Source organism: Girardinichthys multiradiatus, chromosome 8, assembly GCF_021462225.1.
Source record: "Girardinichthys multiradiatus isolate DD_20200921_A chromosome 8, DD_fGirMul_XY1, whole genome shotgun sequence".
Taxonomy (NCBI): Eukaryota; Metazoa; Chordata; class Actinopteri; order Cyprinodontiformes; family Goodeidae; genus Girardinichthys; species Girardinichthys multiradiatus.
In genome coordinates, this window is record NC_061801.1 from 1,386,977 (window position 1) to 1,401,452 (window position 14,476).

Here is a 14,476-nt window from a genome sequence, read left to right on the forward strand (position 1 = left end):
TGCTGCCTGCAACATCCTTCAGCTTGACCAGTTTGGCAGTGGGTCAGTAATGGTGTGGGGTGGCATTTCTTTGGAGGGCCACAAGTCCAGGTCTGGGAGGAGATCCCTCAAGAGACCATCCGCCGTCTCATCAGGAGCATGTCCAGGCGTTGTAGGGAGGTCATACAGGCACGTGGAGGCCACACACAATACTGAGCCTCATTTTGACTTGTTTTAAGGACATTACATCAAAGTTGGATCAGCCTCTAGTGTGTTTTTCCACTTTAATTTTGTGTGTGACTACAAATCCATGTTAAGGTTTGCAAGATATAGGACCCCAGAATGCAGACCAGAAGGCAGCATGACGGTAAGTGCAAAAGATTTAATAACAAAAAACTCACTCACTAGGAGGCAGAAACCAAAACAATAAACGCACAGGAAAAACTGAAATGGGCAGGCTGGCAAGACAGGCTTGACATGAACAGGAGGACATGAGCTTGAATTGAAAACAAGACTTGAGCATGAAAAATGTTTCCGTGAAGAACAACTGAACAGGAGTGTATATATGGAGTGTAAACCAGGTGAAGCAAGACAGATTAACTAGGTGCAGGTGAACCGAATAAAGTTGATTAACAGAGAACACAACGTGACAGGAGCAAAACATGGCTTGAACAGAATGCAAATTCAAGAAAACAAACTAATAAAACTATAACTAGAAAAACATGAAACAAAAGCATAAACAGGAAAATAATAAACAGAAGCATCATTCAAAACTTGAGCAGTGAAAAACATAACGAAAAAACCCGAAACCAAAAACAAACAACCCCAAATCATAACAATCCAGGCCTCCATTGGTTAATAAATTTGATTTCAATTGATGATTTTTGTGGGATTTTGTTGTCAGCACATACTTTGTACAGAACAAAGTATTCAATGAGAATATTTCATTCATTCAGATCTAGGATGTGTTATTTGAGTGTTCCCTTTTTTTTTTTGAGCAGTGTAATTCAATTCAATTCAAAAATACTTTATTAATCATAAAGGGAAATTAAATGTTGTTATAGCTCATGTAGGTTTCTTCAAAGAGCCGTTGTAGATGCTGATGGCTGTGGGCAGGAAGGATCTCCTGTAGCGCTCCGTCTTACAGCAGATCTGAAGAAGCCTCTGACTGAAGACACTCTGTTGCTGTAGGACAGTCTCATGAAGAGGATGCTCAGAGTTCACCATAATGTTCTTCATTTTATGAAGAATCCGTCTTTCCACAATGATCTCCAGAGGTTCCAGAGGAGTCCCCAGAACAGAGCCAACCTTTTTTATCAGCTTGTTGAGCTTTTTTAGGTCCCTGGTTCTGATGCTGCTTACCCAGGAGATGATGGTAGAAGAGATCACTCTCTCCACAACAGACTTATAGAAGATATGCAGCATCTTGCTGCAAACACCAAATGACCTAAGCTTCCTCAAGAAGTACAGTCTGCTCTGTCCCTTCTTGTAGATGGCTTCACAGTTGCATCTCCACTCTAGTCTGTTGTCCAGGTGAACACCGAGGTATTTATACTCTACCACCTCCACTTCTTCTCCCATGATAGAAATAGTGTTTGACTTATTCCTGTTTCTCTTAAAATCTACAATCATCTCCTTTGTTTTAGTCACGTTCAACATGAGATGATTGTTTCCACACCATGCCACAAAGCGGTCCACCACCTTCCTGTACTCAGCTTCTTGTCCATCTCTGATCCACCCCACGACTGCAGAATCATCCGAGTATTTCTGCAGATGACAGGAGTCTGTCTGGTCCTGGAGGTCTGAGGTGTACAGAGTGAAAAGGAATGGTGAGAGTACAGTCCCCTGTGGTGCTCCTGTGCTGCTGACTACCTGGTTAGACTCACAACCCTTCAATCTCACAAACTGTGGTCTGTTTGTCAGGTAGTCTTTAATCCAGAAGATTGTTGAGGCCTCCACCTGAGTCTTCTGGAGTTTCTGACAAAGCAAATCAGGTTGGATTGTATTAAATGCACTGGAGAAATCAAAGAACATGATCCTCACAGTGCTGCTGGCTTTGTCCAGATGACAGTGGGTTTGTTGAAGCAGGTGTATGATGGCATCTTCAACTCCAACTCCACAGCGATAAGCAAACTGAAGGGGGTCCTGATGGTTTACTGTTTGCTTACTCAGGTGGGCCAACAGGAGTCTCTCTAGGACCTTCATGATGTGAGATGTCAGGGCAACAGGTCTATAGTCATTGAGGACTGATGGGTGAGTTTTCTTTGGTACCGGAACAAGACAGGAGGTCTTCCACAACACCGGAACCTTCTTCTGGGCCAGGTTAAGGTTGAAGAGGTGCTGCAGAATCCCACAGAGCTGCTCTGCACAGGCCTTCAGGACTCTAGGGCTGACATGATCTGGACCTGCAGCCTCTGATTTAGTCTCTCCAGTTGTCTCTTCACCTGACTTCTTGAGACACACAGGTGGAAGGGGGAAGCAAAGGAAGCATCAGCATCTTCTGATATGGTTGATGGCAAACATGTACAGGTCCTTCTCAAAATATTAGCATATTGTGATAAAGTTCATTATTTTCCATAATGTCATGATGAAAATTTAACATTCATATATTTTAGATTCATTGCACACTAACTGAAATATTTCAGGTCTTTTATTGTCTTAATACGGATGATTTTGGCATACAGCTCATGAAAACCTAAAATTCCTATCTCACAAAATTAGCACATCATTAAAAGGGTCTCTAAACGAGCTATGAACCTAATCATCTGAATCAACGAGTTAACTCTAAACACCTGCAAAAGATTCCTGAGGCCTTTAAAACTCCCAGTCTGGTTCATCACTCAAAACCCCAATCACGGGTAAGACTGCCGAACTGACTGCTGTCCAGAAGGCCACTATTGACACCCTCAAGCAAGAGGGTAAGACACAGAAAGAAATTTCTGAACGAATAGGCTGTTCCCAGAGTGCTGTATCAAGGCACCTCAGTGGGAAGTCTGTGGGAAGGAAAAAGTGTGGCAGAAAACGCTGCACAAGGAGAAGAGGTGACCGGACCCTGAGGAAGATTGTGGAGAAGGGCCGATTCCAGACCTTGGGGGACCTGCGGAAGCAGTGGACTGAGTCTGGAGTAGAAACATCCAGAGCCACCTTGCACAGGCGTGTGCAGGAAATGGACTACAGGTGCCGCATTCCCCAGGTCAAGCCACTTTTGAACCAGAAACAGCGGCAGAAGCGCCTGACCTGGGCTACAGAGAAGCAGCAATGGACTGTTGCCCAGTGGTCCAAAGTACTTCTTTCAGATGAAAGCAAATTCTGCATGTCATTCAGAAATCAAGGTGCCAGAGTCTGGAGGAAGACTGGGGAGAAGGAAATGCCAGAAGTCCAGTGTCAAGTACCCACAGTCAGTGATGGTCTGGGGTGCCGTGTCAGCTGCTGGTGTTGGTCCACTGTGTTTTATCAAGGGCAGGGTCAATGCAGCTAGCTATCAGGAGATTTTGGAGCACTTCATGCTTCCATCTGCTGAAAAGCTTTATGGAGATGAAGATTTCATTTTTCAGCACGACCTGGCACCTGCTCACAGTGCCAAAACCACTGGTAAATGGTTTACTGACCATGGTATCACTGTGCTCAATTGGCCTGCCAACTCTCCTGACCTGAACCCCATAGAGAATCTGTGGGATATTGTGAAGAGAACGTTGAGAGACTCAAGACCCAACACTCTGGATGAGCTAAAGGCCGCTATCGAAGCATCCTGGGCCTCCATAAGACCTCAGCAGTGCCACAGGCTAATTGCCTCCATGCCACGCCGCATTGAAGCAGTCATTTCTGCAAAAGGATTCCCGACCAAGTATTGAGTGCATAACTGTACATGATTATTTGAAGGTTGACGTTTTTTGTATTAAAAACACTTTTCTTTTATTGGTCGGATGAAATATGCTAATTTTGTGAGATAGGAATTTTGGGTTTTCATGAGCTGTATGCCACAATCATCCGTATTAAGACAATAAAAGACCTGAAATATTTCAGTTAGTGTGCAATGAATCTAAAATATATGAATGTTAAATTTTCATCATGACATTATGGAAAATAATGAACTTTATCACAATATGCTAATATTTTGAGAAGGACCTGTAGAAGGGTCTAGGGCTGAGGTGGAAGATAAAAAATGTGAGGTGTTACTGGACAGCTGTGGGTCCTGTATGTCAAAGGAGGGTGGGATGTCTGTTTGGCTGTGAGCAGGAGAGGAGGATGCTGAGCTTCTTTCTGAACTGAACCTATTGAAGAATAGGTTCAGTTCATTGGCTCTGTCCAGACGTCCATCGGTCTGATCATCCTTCTGCTCGAAGCCTGTGATCTTCTTCATCCCTGTCCACACATCTCTGATATTGTTTTGCTGGAGCTTGCTCTCCAGCTTTTTCTTGTACACCTCCTTGCTGTCTCTTATCTTGACTTTAAGTTGCTTCTGTAAACTCCTCAATAATTCTCTGTCTCCTTCTCTGAAGGCTCTTTTTTTCTTGTTAAGGACCTGCTTAACAAGAAAAAAAGAGCCTTCAGAGAGGGAGACAGAGAATTAATAATAATAGAATTGTAATAACTACAACAATACAGCGAACCCGCTCAAATGTACATTGTGAATGTGCAGTTGAATGACAATAAAAGTCTTAAACTGGGGAGACAGAAAAGTATTGATGTTTTCAACCTGCTGCATTTTTAATGCTTTACTAAACAACAGACCTCTTGTATCTGATAGCCCTGCTGCTGCTTCTTCTGGCTATTCTGGGTGGTTGTACGCAGTGGCCTGATCCTTCTCAACCCCTCGCTGCATGTTCCCAGTGGGGTGGTGTCTCATGGAGCGATGAAGGGTTCGAGGAAGGACAGAACCACTAGGTACTTCCACCTCTGTGCTGTCCCTGCTGCTGCACCACTCTTTTTTCTGTCCTTCTCCTTTTTACACTCTTATGATCTTCCATCGTTTTCTGCACATTCCTCTGAATTAACACATTGATTTGTCAGCGAGAAACTAGAAGTGATTGAACATTATGCTAGACAGATTTGACTAGCTAAGAGCTGGGGAACTATTTCAGAATCAGCTTTATTACCAAGTTCGTACATACAAACAAGGAATTTGACTCCGGTACACTTTGCTCTTTTGTTCTGTTTTTGCATTACAGAATATATAAATTTACAATTTACAATGTACAATATACACATATCTAATAAAAAAGGTGCATTTGCAACATCTGTATGCTGTTGTTCTGTACTCTATTGAATGTTCATCAGAGAAACAGCCTGGGGGAAAAAACTGTCTCTGTGGCGGCTGGTTTTAGTAAACAGTGCTCTGTAGCGGCGGCCTGAAGGTAAAACTCTAAACAGTTTGTGTGCAGGGTGTGTGGGGTCTGCAGAGATTTTGGCAGCTCTTTTCTTGGCCCTAGACCTGTATACGTCCTGGATGGAGGGAAGGTCAGCTCTGATTATTCTCTCTGCAGTCCTGATTATTCGTTGCAGTCTGGACCTGTCCTGTTTGGTGGATGAGCCAAACCACACTGAGATGGATGAAGACAGGACAGACTGAATGATGGCAGTGTAGAAGATGACCAGCAGCTCCTGTTGAAGGTTGAACATCTTGAGTTGCCTCAGGAAGTACAGTCTCTGCTGGGCCTTCTTTCGAACAGTGTGAAGACCATCTCAGGTCCTCAGAGATGGTGGTTCCTAAGAACCTGAAGTGGTGCACAGCCGATACAGTGTTGTTGAGGATGGTGAGGGGGGTGTATGGGGGTGGTGTTCTCCGAAGGTCCACCACCATTTCCACAGTCTTGAGTGGGTTCAGTTTAAGGTAGTTCTGACCGCACCAGTGTACCAGCCGATCCACCTGCTGTCTGTATGCAGACTCATCACCGTCCTGGATCAGTCCAATGACAGTGGTGTCATCTGCAAACTTAAGGAGTTTCACGGACGAGTCCGATGAGGTGCAGTCATTTGTGTACAGAGAGAAGAGGAGTGGGGATAGAACATACCCCTGGGGGGCACCAGTACTTATTGATCTGGATCGGGAGAAGATGTTCCCCAGTCTCACCTGCTGCTGTCGGTCCATCAGGAAGCTGTTGATCCACTGACAGGTGGAGGCTGGGACGTTGAGCTGTGTGAGCTTCTGGTGGAGGATGTCTGATATGATGGTTTTGAAGGCCGAGCTGAAGTCTACAAACAGGATCCTGGCGTACGTCCCTGGGTGGTCGAGGTGTTGCAAGATGAAGTGTAGACCTAAGTTAACAGCATCATCTGCCAACCTGTTTGCTCGGTAAGCAAATTGCAGGGGGTCCAGCAGGGGGCCTGTGATGTCTTTCAGGTGCTTCAACACCAGCTGCTCAAAGGATTTCATGACCACAGACGTCAGGGCTACAGGCCTGTAGTCATTTAATCCTAGGATGGTGGGTTTCTTGGGAACTGGGATGATGGTGGATCGTTTGAGGCAGGAGGGGACCTCACATTTCTCCAGTGACTTGTTGAAGATCCTTGTGAAGATCGGAGCAAGTTGATGTGCGCAGGCTTTCAGGCATGATGGGGAGACGTTATCAGGTCCTCCAGCTTTCTTTGTTTTCATGCGCTGAAAGAGCCTGTTTACCTCTTCCTCGGAGATCTTTAGTGCAGGCTGAGGATCTGATGGTGGGGGGTTGGTTACTTTATGGGAGGAAATTGTTCCTGAATGGGATGTAGAGGGGATGATTTGAGGTGTGAATGGCTTCTTGTCATATCTGCAGTAGAAGCCATTCAGACGGTTGGCCAGGAGACGACTCTGTTCAGGATGGGTGGAGGGGCTCTTGTAGGCAGTCAGGTTTCTCAGACCAGTCCATACAGCTGAAGTGTCACCAGTAGAAAGGCTGTTCTTCAGCTTCTCACTATAGCTTCTCTTAGCTGCTTTGATCTTCTTTGTTAGTCTGTTCCTGGTCTGCCTGTACCGCGCCCAATCTCCACTGCTGTGAGCTTCTTCCTTTTCCCTGCGCAGATTCCTGAGGTGTGAAGTAAACCATGGCTTATTGTTCCCAAAGGTGCAGAAGGTCTTGGTCTGCACACACATGTCCTCACAGAAACTGATGTATGATGTCACCACATCAGTTAGTTGGTTTAAGTCAGTGGCTGAGGTTTCAAAAACAGTCCAGTCTGTGTATTCAAAGCAGGCCTGTAGCATCTGCTTTGATTCCTCAGTCCACTTCTTAACAGTGTGAACCTTGGGTTTGGAAGCTCTTAGTTTCTGTCTGTAGGTTGGGATGAGGTGGATTAGATAATGATCCGAAAAACCCAGAGCAGCCCTGGTAACAGCATGATATGAGTCCTTTAAAGCTGTGTAACAATGGTCCAGTGTGTTTTTGTCTCTGGTGGGACACTTAATATGCTGTCTGCATTTGGGGAGTTCATTTGAGAGGTTTGCGCTGTTAAAATCTCCCAGTATTATGATGAAAGAGTCCGTGTATTTTTTCTCCACGTCTGTAATCAGCTCAGCAAGATGTTTTTCAGCAGCAGAAGTGCAGCCGTGCGGTAGAAAATATGAGCCGATTATTATAAACGAGGAAAACTCTCTCGGTGAATGAAACGGTTTACAGATTATGGAAAATGACTCCAGATCCGGACTACATGTTTTCTCCAGCACTTTTACGTCTCTGTACCAACCTTCATTTATATAAAAGCAGATTCCGCCTCCTCGCTTCTTCCCCGCTGCGATCCGCTCTGAGCAGCTGGAAGTCCGGCAACAGCAGTGCGCGGTCCGGGATGTTTTCACTCAGCCATGTCTCGGTGAAGCAGAGAACCGCTGATCCGCGGAGGTCCGTGTTTTTACCGGTGAGGAGAAGCAGCTCGTCCATCTTGTTGTTTAGAGAGCGGACATTTGCCAGGTGGATTGAAGGCAGTGGTGTGCGAAGTCCTCTTTTGCGGAGCTTTACCAGGGCGCCAGCACACTTTCCCCTCCGCCATTTGCGGCGCAGAATCCCGTATAGAGCCGAATTTCCGCTTGCTAGGAGCTCAGTGAAGCTTGGATCGATGAAAGATGGTGAAAAAAACCCAAGAGAGGACTCTCTGATGTTGAGAAGTTCCTCTCTACTGAATGAGACCACAGGATTGTGGCCCGACACCACAGTACTTTGGCTCAAAAAACAATAGGTTTATCCTCCATTTTCTTCGCAGCACTTTGTGGGATTTCCTGGGATCTTCCTGGTCCTTCCGTCCCATGACGTCACTACGTCAGATAGCTGAGCTTCTCTGAATCGTTGACGCACCGCGTCAACCAATTAGTTTTGCATCCGCATTGGATCTCTTGAAATCTTGAAACGCACAGCGCTCGACACACAAAACGCATCAAGAAACGCTGCGCCAGATGCACGAAAAGCACCGCAGGACCTCCTGATGCCCCAAGACGCGTGTCCAACACTCGGGTGAAGAGAGGGGCTGAGCTGTCCACTGATCACCACCTGGTGGTGAGTTGGATCCGCTGGAAGAGGAGAAAGCTGCACAGACTTGGCAGGCCCAACATAAACCAGACGCCCCTGTTGCTGAAATCGCGTTTGGTCTGAACGCACCATTAGAGTCTTAGCAAAGCAGACCCTCACAACAGACTGTGAGGCTTCTGGGAGGCCAAAACATTTCTAGGAGACTTAGAAGGCTGATTAATTTTAACATGTTGTTCAGGATGTCCTACTGTACAGAAAGAGACATCTCTCATGTCAGTGGGATGTTTCTACTTGATTTGGGAAGAGGGAGAAAAGACCCATTTTTAGACCTTTATACCTCATAACTCTGGAGTGCTTTGGTCTATCCAGCTCAAAGTTGTCACACTACATCCTCCCTATAGTCTGTACAGGTGTATCAAAGCACAGCTCTCTAGGACCTTCCCACAGCTACTTTCTTTTAGGAACCTTGCAAGCACACGCAACTACAATCCACGTGTTCAGAACATTAAAGAGGTGCTTCTCGGTGAGCTTGGTGCAAAAGCGAAAAGTTACAGAAAAATCAAAACCAAAAGATGGCTTAACGAGCAAGGAGTCAATCCCTGATACCTTCTGAATGGAAGCTTGTAGATACTTCAACCTCCCAGGATATGTTAAGCATTTGCAGAGGATTATGGAGAAATGTTTGATCTTATATTAAGAAAATACAGGTCTAAAAGCATAAAGTACATTCATTAATTTTAGCTTGTATATAAATGTGTGATTTTTCATAAATATATGTATATACATATATATGGACAAAGACAAAGAAGGAATCCTGTGAATTTCCTCCGTTGCAGTAATATGTTCTGAACATTAGGCGGAGATGGAGCATAAAAAAAAATATTTGTGCAGAAATGTACCGTGTCAACAGGGGGAGATAGGGAGCAAAATCTGTGTGCATTCAGAAAAGGTACACACCCCGATTTTTTATCATTTATTCTGATTTTACTACTTTTCTGAGGACTTCTGTGAAACTTCTAAGGGCCGTTGTAATGAAAAACGTGTGAGGACCGGCCAAAATGTCTTCACTTTGTAAAAATTTCCTCACTCAAAAGGTGAGAATCTCATTGTGGCCCTCACTAAGATGGCAGAGCAAACACACACACACACACACTCTTGTTTTGCTATATGTAGTGAGGACCATCTGTTGACTCCCATTGACTTCCATTGATTTTCAGTCATTTTCAACCCTTTCTATGCCCTAACCCTGACAATAACCCTAAACCTAACCATTACCAGTTCATGCCTAACCCTAACCTTAACCTAAACTCAATTCACATCTTAGTCCTAAACCTAACCGTTAGCAAAATAGGTCGTTAGGACCAGCAAAATGTCCTCACTTTGGTACAAACGGTCCTCAATTTGATGGTGAAATTGGGAAAATGGTTCTCACTGTGATGCCAAGACAGGAACACACACACACACACACACACACCAGAGGCTGAATCGCATTCTGTGAGAACCAGCCTCTTCTCAGCCTCACACACACACACACCCTGTCTGAACTGTCTGTTGAACTGTGTTTGGACCACAGCATATAAATAAAGAGATAGGGTGTCAAAACTTTGTAGTCTGCACTGCAATGTGAGCTTCCCTTGCTGCAAGTAAAACTGACTCTGTATCGTTCTTGCCTCTGAGTTGACTAATATTACCTAACATTAACTTGGTCCTTTGAAGCCGGAGAGATTCAATAACCTTATTTTCTTTGGTTTAACAATGACTCTGGGGTCCGTGGGGGAAGCCTGACGTCGAGCGAAGCACTGCTGCACAGCCTCCATTAGCCGGAGTGGCTGAAAGTCCCGGTGTGTGAATTTACACCTGGCCAGTGGGTTACCGCCTTCCTCGGCGCGGGGTGACTCTCACAGGATCCAGAGAGTCACCAAGAATTCAACTCCGAGGTGAGACAGTTTTAAAATACAATACATAAGATAAGAAAAAGTCGTTGGTAGTGTGTCGCCGTTAAGGACACTGCATTGGAAAGGTTTTATTCCGCCGTGAAGGGAATAGCGATAAATTAGGTAGGACCCCACCGGGAAGGGGGTCAAATAAAACGATTGAGGATTGCTCCCCAGCGAGGGATAGAATAAGCGCTATAAAAATAGGTTAAGGGGAGAAGATAGAGCTCATGGTGTTAAACTAAATCAAAAATCTGTTGTAAGGTACCTGAAACTAACTGTGTGAGTGTGTTGTGTGTGTATGGAGGACTAAGCATTTTAATAGAATCATAGTAGGTTTCTGCTAGTCCTGTGTTTTCTTTTGCCCAGATTAAAACTACGTACTGGTGACTTTGGAGATTAAGCTCGGATTTCATTCCAGAAAATTAACACCGCTGCGAATTAGTCGCAATAGAAGGGTGTGTTAATGTCCTCTCCATAAGTCTCATGCCAGTGACCTTTTATCTGGGACATTCATACTATAATTGACCTAACACAAAACATAATGGGGAAAGAACAAAGTAAACATAAAACTTATTTGGAGGGAGATGTAAAATTTATGGACAATTATGTGGAAGGAGCAGGTATGATCTGCCGTAGGTGGAATAAAAAACAGGGGTTTTGGGCAAATTGGATACAAAGGATGTCTTAAAATTACAAAGGGATCTAAAATTAGAAATAATGACAACCAAAAAGACACAAAAGAAAGAACAAAGGAAAGTTGAATATAAACTCTCAGAAAAATGGTTGGAACACAGCAAGCTGAGAGACATACAGAGGCAGGATAAGAGGGAAAAGCGAAAAGACAAATTAATTGCCGCAGTTTTAGTGCGGCCAGAGGAGGAGACTACAGCTGCCTTCAGACAGCAAAGACGGCAGCCCCCAGAAGAGCAGCACCCGCCGCCTGCTACACAGGCAGTGGTGCAGCGTGAGGAGGAGAAAGAAGGCGCAGCCGCTGCACCTCCTCAAACCCCCGAGAGAAAGCCAGATAAATCAAGCAACCCTTTTAAAACAGAAGAACAGAGCTCCTGGTCTCCTAATTTCTGGGGGAGCACAGGCGTACGAACTAGGAGTAAAATAATGAAAACCACTACTGACCCTGGCTTATACCCAAATGATGCCCTACTGGCTTGCGAACGGAAATATCACCCATCCGGGAAAAATATAGAGGAAGACACATTTCCTCTTGTTGAAGTAGCAAATCCAAACATGGGTAACGCTAATAATCCACAGCCACAAACCATTCTAGTGTATAGGCCATGCACACAGGAAGACAGAACTGCCGCTTTAAAAGGTATTCCACCCATACAGGAAGGTGTACAGGAGCTTTTAGCAGCCATCACAGAACTCAGAGGAAGTTTCCATCTTAATGGCAGAGAAATGCACCAGTGACTTTCTCACCTGTTCGGTCATCGCTGGTGTATAGTAGCCGGAGATTTCACTGGAAATGATGCCCAGGGGAATTCAATGGCGCACAAATGGGACAATAAAAAACAGATTGAGAAAAACAGTTGAGGAGACAGGCAGACCGTGGCCAGACTGTCTGTCCCTGGTCAAACTATGAATGAGAATAACCCCAAACCAAACTGGCCTCATACCATTTGAAATAGTACATGGCAGACCGTTTCCTCTGCCCTCTGACATGAATGAAATAGAGAAAGCACAACAGGAAACTTCATTAGCTGAATGGATGAATAAAATGTTGCAGACGAAAGAAGCACAAATGTCCAGTGGTCTGCCGATAACCTCTGCTCCTATCGCACAGAACGACCTGAGGCCTGGAGACCTGGTCCTGATTAAGACACTCCACAGGAAGGATTGGAGCACTCCTCGGTGGGAAGGGCCGTTTCAAGTACTCCTGACAACGTCCACAGCTCTCAAAATAGTAGAGAGGCCTTCCTGGATCCATAAAAGCCACTGTAAGCCAGTTTTGCCGTTACAGGAGCCAAACCAACCGACGGGGTAGCAGAGGAAGACCGGGTACAAACGGACTGGAGGACCCATAGGGCCCAGCATCTCAAACCAGTGAAGAAAACAGCTGATCTGCGCCCACTTATAAAATGGCTCTCTGTAACATGTGGACAGGACTGATAAGCCTGAGCCTTATATTGGCAGCAGTATTTTTCCTTTTGCCACTGCAGGACCCAGGAGAGAGGACACCACAGAAAAGATGGACAACAGAGGGGTCGCATCTCAGACCACTGACGGAAGAACATGACACACGTCCATTTCTGCAGAATTACTGGTATCGTTATGTGTATGACACAGCTAAAACTCAAAATAAAACTGATTGTTATGTGTGTTCCATAATGCCCGTGCACTCCCAAGGCCCCACCATATATGTCAAAGCTATGAATGATTCACAGGCAAGTTGCACCTCCTCCTTTGGAGCACTAGGATATGCACGTCGCAATCAATTTATCTTCCCAGGTCAGTTTCCAGCAGCAAACCAGAGTTTAAATTATACGTGCAACCCTCATAATTGTACCTGTCCCGATTTCTGGAGAGCTTTCAATATTGCAGAAGGAGAAAAAGTCTCCCCTTTCAATGCATATTTGAAGGACATAAAGCAGCATGCCCAGTGTTACAACAAAAACAAAGGGAACAACTCTACCTACTTGGGTACAAGTACAAATTGTAAAACATTTCAGATTACAACCTTCATGCAAAACGGCACATACTGGATAGAAGGGGTAGCATGGCTATGTGGTAATAATGCTTATTATGTACTTCCACCCAGCTGGTATGGTATATGTGCCCCAGTTTTTACATCAGATCACACTGTGGTACTTAGTAAACAAACAATAGTCATAACATGAATGGCATCATTGGATGTTGCTACAATACTAGTATTATTCATGGTGTGAACTCCAAAAGAGTTTCTGGGGAATTGCTAAGCCTTTTACCAAAAACAGAACAGCACAGTAGGGCTGTGCAGTTGAATACACTAATTGTTCAATTTCGATTTGGGCTCCAGGCAGTCACCAAGATGGTGTAATCATTAAAAAAAAATTAAATAATAATATAGCTTTTTTATATTGACTGCACGGTGGCGCAGTTGGTAGCACTGTTGCCTTGCAGCAAGAAGGTCCAGGGTTCAATTCCCGGCCGGGGGTCTTTCTGCATGGAGTTTGCATGTTCTCCCTGTGCATGCGTGGGTTCTCACCGGGTACTCCGGCTTCCTCCCACAGTCCAAAGACATGCCTGTTAGGTTAATTGGTAACTCTAAATTGCCCTTAGGTGTATGAATGAGTGTGTGCATGGTTGTTTGTGTGTTGCCCTGCGATGGACTGGCGACCTGTCCAGGGTGTACCCTGCCTCTCGCCCATAGACTGCTGGAGAATGGCACCAGCTCCCCCGCGACCCACTATGGAATAAGTGGTAGAAAATGACTGACACAGAAGATCAAAGAGGGAGATAGATATTAAACCACATGATCCGATCTGGGGAACAAATGCCCCAGATGAATTTAAACTTTGGCCTAAAGATGATAAAACGTTATTATCTCTCCTACCCTGGTTGGGTGTGGGCAAATTAATGCTGCGCGTGGAAACTTTAAGTTATCGATTTGGACTGTTTCTAAATAACTCCATAGTAGTAGAAGAGGGTCAAAACACAGAAATAAGCGCTATGCGAGCCATAGTAAATCAGAACCGCATGGCTTTGGATATTCTAACAGCATCAACGGGGGGCGTTTGTGTTCTATTGAATAACACCTGTTGCACATATATCCCAGATAATATACACTCTGCAAACATAACGGGAGCAATAAACAACCTACGGAATCGGCAAAATGCCAAGGCACATGACCACCCAGATCGTAACTCTTCTTGGTTAGATTGGATGCTCCAAGGGGGATGGATAAATCTGTTAAAGGTTCTCCTAGTTGCAGTAATAGCATGCATGGGCCATCTGTGTCTCCTGTCAATATGTATTATCCCATTTTGCAAATGCATGGTACAAAGAATAGTAACTCAGTCAGTCACGGTGGCATATGCAATACTGAACCAGGTAGAAATGCAAGAAAATGAAGGGGACGATTATGATGATATGTTGTAAATAAATCACATCGAAAGCCTGAGTGTACTCATA